Below are 6,003 nucleotides of genomic sequence, written 5' to 3'. Positions count from 1 at the left end.
TTTAATACCAGGATTTTCATATATGAAAACTCCTCCCAGACAGAGTCTCTTGCCCTTCCAAGATGAAAAGCACTCAGAGCTGAGAAGGGACTGAGGAGTGATGCAGTGATGTGGCTTTTGGATTGATGGTGAATTGGGGGCGATTTTTCTTTTGGACCGGTAGTTTTCGCTATCGTTTATTAGCCGCAGTCTAGATCAAGTAACTTCATTATTATGTTGGACCAGAACTGAAATTGAGTTGGAGCTTGTTAGATCTATTGCTGAGTACTAACGTCGGTCTAGTGCTAACATTACTGTAAACAGTCGCTGTCTTTTGTCGATATAACGCTATAATTTACATGCAGCTATCGACTGTAATGGATATGCAGTAATAATGTTACTAAATAGTTATCAGGGAGCTGATGTCAAATGCAACATGTAGCACCTTTAATAAAAGCAGAAAGATAAAACTGAGGAATGGAAGTGGAATTAGAGAATAAGAAGTGTTAGAGTTCTTAACATTTCTCATTTTACAGTTTACATGCCCACTGTGGGCTCAGCCATCGAGCTCCCTTCACTCATGAAGGAAGACAACAGTCTTTACCTATCCAGGGCACCAAGGTTACAAACACACACACACACACACACACACACACACACACACACACACACAAAGCCTTTTGTTCAGACACAAAGCCAAATTTATAAACTCATATTAATACACATAAACATGCATGCTGTCTCTCTCACATACATCCATAATACATACTCTCACATACATACACACACGTGCACATGCACACAGCCACACACACACATACAGTATATACACATATTCACAGCCATTTTCAATAAACTATACAGTCATCATATCATTTGAAGTCAAAACAGGTTTTGTGTGTGTGTGTGCATGTGTGTGTGTGTGTGTGTGTGTGTGTGTGTGTGTGTGTGTGTGTCCTTGTTTTACTTCATCAACTAAAGTGATGTTTTCCTGCTGGCCAAGTAGCTGTCAGTCAAATCTCTGTGCTATTTAATCTATCGAACCATAGAATGGAAAGAGCTGTTGGGAAAATCAGTGGTGTCATACATACACACACACACACACACACACACTGTGCATTAGTGATGTGATGTCATTTGATCAGAATGAAGACGGGGCAGAAGTGTTGAAGTGTTCATCCTCAGGGCAGACAGACAAACACCACAGTGAGCTGAACTGTCATTTGTTAGGCATCTACTGGTGATTGGACTGTTGTCACCACCCTCACCCTCCCACACTGTAGTTATCGCCTCATTTACCTCTCTCCTTCTGTTAACCCTCACCCCACATTGGCCTACCAGTCTGAGCAGCGTCCCTCCATCCGTCTGCCCGTCAAATGTCATATGTCACATATCTCACATCACTTTGACAAAACAGGGAGGGATGATGCATCTTTGCACTAGGGGGTTTAAAAAAGAAATACATAGATTTCCGTGAGACGTAATGATATAAACAACACACAGGGGCCAGCTGTGTTGTTGTTTTCACCTCTTTTCTAAAGTTTGTTGTCAAATTCGGCCCGAGTCGTAGCTCCTCCGGACTCAGTCAGTGGCTTTTCCTTTTTTTAAAACTAGCTCGTCTCCTCCCTCGCTGTTTGAAAGCGGCGCTCTACCCGTCCCTTCCCTGAAAAAAAATTCTCGTAATGGCAGAATCGATGAAGCGAGCGAGTAAACTTGTTCAACTAGTAAACTTGCTACCTACCGCTTCACTTGTCATTGTGGGACATGTAGCGGAGACTGGTAACCGGTGAGACTTCTCCGTAGGTACGTTTATTTTTTAGTTTGTCCTTAAGGGCTTCCGTCGCCCAATAGCTTTACTGTGTGTGTTTACAAAATGTGTTTCTGTCACCCTCTAGTGGTCGGAAAATCGCTTAGTGCAGCTTTAAAGTTCCAAATTTTAAACTTTGAAAGGCCGTAACTCCTACATCAACCGTTCGATTCTGATGAAACTTGGAGGGATGATGCATCTTGTTACTAATTGGCCCAAGTGGGCTGCCTGCATCATTCATGGAGGACAACATGTTTCACTTCTTGTTTGTTTCACAGTTTAGGTTTTTTTTTTTGCAAACGCTGTCATCTAGAGCAATTTACAATGAACACTGCGTATTTAATCTCTCTTTTGATTGCTTGGGTTTAGGTCAGGCTTGTGTTAAAAAAATATTGTTGAAAAATAATTAAGATAATTAATACTAGTACTTACTGCTTACTAATAGTTACAAATTCATCATTACAAAATAGTTTAACAGCTTTAGGCTTTAGTTAGGTTTGGGCTTACAAAAATCTATATTCCTCAGGCTTGGCTCGGCTTTAAAAAGACGTTTTGAGGGGGTCAGGCTATTTGAAGACAGGGTCAACTTTTAATGCCTGGGTCAACCTCTGCTGTGTCATGTCAGAGAAGTCAAACAGACTTCTGGCGGCTAGGCGCTTCACTTGCTTGCATTTGGGTTACATCATCAGGATTCAAATTACAGGAGAGCCGGGGACAGCTGAGCTCCCTTGACAGAGGCCTGACCTCTCCTCAAACGATAAAAGTTATTTAAAAGTTATAATTCACAAAAAATTATAATCAACTGCCATTCTCTTACTTATTTCAAATGTAATTTGTACTTGGTTATTAATGTTGCACCCAGATAAAATAAAATCTAACTCCTAAGGGAGCACAGTGGCAGTGGCCTAGTCTCTCTCCGTAAGTGAAACCAGTCGCAGTTTTGTTTCAGATTACATGCGCTGGTGTGTGTGTGTTCATCTGGGCCTAACTGCCTCGGGTGGTGGGCGCTGTCAGACTTCACTTTATCACTGAAGCAATCGTGTGTGCATGTGTGTGTGTGTGTGTGTGGGTGTGTGTTTGTGTGTGTGTACTTTTGCCATACAGTAGAAATGATTCTCAGTTGGCTACACTGTACTGCAACCTAGATGTTGACGTGCAGTGCAGTGTGTGTGTGTGTGTGTGTGTGTGTGTGTGTGTGTGTGTGTGTGTGTGTGTGTGTGTGTGTGTGTGTGTGTGGTACGTGTATTGCATTGCCATGTAGAAGTCTCAATGTCTCAATAGTGCCAAAACCCCTGAGGAAGAAACTTACTTGGAAAACAAATGGAAGAACCTTTGGGTGGGGCAAGTCTGACTAAGATTAGTCAGACTACAAAAATGTATTTTAGTGTTATCAGTGTTTATTCTTGCTCTGACGCCCTAAATAAATAAACAGATATAAACGGATGACTTTTTATGAAACCAATGAAATAGAGTATGAAGAATACAAATTCAAATGAAAATGATGAATATGTTGTTTCACATCTCCCCAGACAGTGACAGTAACCTAGCCAGACAAGCATGGTTACCGGTATGTCTCTTGTTCGTAGATAATCTCTCCCTATCTAGCTGGATGTTTACCTTTACCTCAGCTGATGCCGCGCACGTTCACGCGGACGTACCACACAAGTTCCATCATGCATCCAACACACTGCTGAGAAACAAATCTAATGGCAGTAACAAACAACACAGCAAGAGATTTACGACAACAGTATATCCACATCTGCATCCGTCAAGCAACATTTGCTTTGAGAAATTGATATGAAGTGTAGAGATTGATGTGAACTCACTATCCCACTGCACTTGAAGGTCTAAGCCTATGTGGGCTATGAACAGCACTGCGGATTTCAGCGTCTCTCCTGTCAGATTATACAGGAGTCAATTTAACACATAAAGCACAGCACGCTATATTTGGCTGGAGGCATCACAATAATTCTGTTTGATGTCTTTTTATGTCCAACCACCATGGTACACGGTATGTGGGACATGATGTTGCCATGGTGGCATCTGTCAGTCTGTGTGTGTGTGTGTGTGTTTGTGTGTGTGTGGACACGTACTTGTAAACTCTAGAACAATACATGATAGAAACTTCATACTTATACAGGTTCCCCCTATATAGTAGATGATCTAATTCGTTTTTGGAGCGCCTTCCTGTATAGTCAATGAGGAAAAACTGATTTTTCTTGAAACTACTATAACTCCTTAATGCTTTAAGATCCAGTGTTCATATTAATTAATTGGTTCTAACAAACCTGGGGTCAAATGATATTTGCGTATATTTCTTTTTAGCCTGTTTCAAATAGCAGATTGAAATTTACTGCGTCAGGACATTTCACATACAGTAGTGTCAGATGAGTTGTTACTCACAGACACAAATATTAAATTGACGTTCAAATACTTAACTATAATTGTCTAAACTTTCTGCTACATACCATCTTAGTGGCATCTGAAATAATCCATAAAAAGTACATACCGATAGTGTTTGGTAGAAGGACAGAAGGTTTGGAAGGAAATAAATGGAAAGATAGAGATAGAATGATAGAGCAATGGGAAAGAGAGACAGAGAGAGTGAGCAGCAAAAATTGGAACAAGAGAGAGAGAGCGCAGGCAAGCAATAAGGAAAAACATCAACAGGCGATGGTGGATGGTCAACAAAAGAGCTCCAGTGTGCAGCAAGCTGTGGCTCTCCTGCCTCTCCCTCCTGTGACGATATCATCATAAAGCATGCGTGTACACACACACACACACACACACACACACACAAACAAACACACACACATACACAGAAAGAGAGAGAGAGAGAGCTCCTGAGCCTTTCTCAGAACAGGAAGGGGACTCTTAAAGGGACAGCGTTGCCTCGACTCTGCACTGCCGGTGTCTTCGTTGATTCAAATTGAGAAAAGAAAGAAAGGAAAGAAAAAGCAGGAGGAAAAAAAAACTGTCAGGCTGCATAAGGATTTTTTTTTTTGTAAGTGATGGAGGATGAGAGTGGGTACCAGAGGGGAGCTGAGGGTGTCGGTTGGTGTTGAAGCAACCTGTCTGTTTTTTTCTTCATTCTGTCTTTATATTAAAAAGAATGGCAATTTTTGATCTCACAGTTGGGAATCAAAATAGACCTAGTTTGTTAGTTTTATCCAGATTTTTTCAGCAGCATCCAGTGGTCTTTCTTTAACACCTTGGCTATATTTATGCCCATTAATTGATGCCCTCCCCCACCCTTTTCTGTTTGTTGATAGTTAGTTTGCAGTTGTTTTCTTTTGGCAAAACTGCATGCTGAATATTGACAATGAACATACTTTTCAGATATTTTAGTGATGCTTTAGTGGAGTTTCCATTTCCACACTTACTGAAGGATGTTGAATTTTTGGAAACTATAAATGGTCTTATCCTTGTTGTTGCTGTGCTCCACAGACAGAAGCCAAATATTCACACATACAGTATGTCAGATTCGTTGAATGTGGCAACGTGTTTTTTCTCTTTCCCCACCAGCGTGAGACTGTGTGAAGACTATCTGAGGACATTTGGCTTTGAAGCTGTGTGCAACAAATAGCTGACATTTTACTTCACCTGTAGAACACACAGAAATTACAGCAGGTGTTACTTACCTATATTTCCACCAAGACAGACTTTGTTGATCTACGTATACAAGATCAAATCATCAGCAGCATTCACACCCTTCAAAAAGTCACAGGAGAAGGGAGTTCCTCTGCAAACTTAAACTTTTTCTACGGATTTTAAACCAAAGCGCGTGCCTGCTTCTTCACTGACTATATAACTTTTGCAAGACAGTAGCCCACAGCTACTGTCTTGCTCGTCCCAGGTGATTTTCTAAATGCTTGATACAGTAAACTGCACGGAGAGAACAAGCAAGGCTTTGTTGCAGTCCTGGGCATGGAAGCGGTTGGCTCGCCCACACACACGGACACGCACACCAATAGAAATGAGGAAGAAAAAGAGGGAGAGGGTGGGGGGGGGAATATGTTTTTCTCGATGTGTAGCAGGTTTCTCAGGATACTGGTGGCGCAGCAGGTAGATGAGGCAGGATGACGTAGTATTAATCTAGGTGAAAAGAGAGAGGGAGAGAGAGAGAGAGAGAGAGAGAGAAGTGATATTGCTTGGTTATGTCCTCATTATTTGAACAATGTGACAGGTAGGAAATAGAGGTAAAGGCAGCGAGAGAT

This window comes from Centroberyx gerrardi, chromosome 3 (genome assembly GCF_048128805.1).
Source record: "Centroberyx gerrardi isolate f3 chromosome 3, fCenGer3.hap1.cur.20231027, whole genome shotgun sequence".
Classification (NCBI taxonomy): Eukaryota; Metazoa; Chordata; class Actinopteri; order Beryciformes; family Berycidae; genus Centroberyx; species Centroberyx gerrardi.
Note: the sequence above shows the minus strand (reverse complement) of the source record.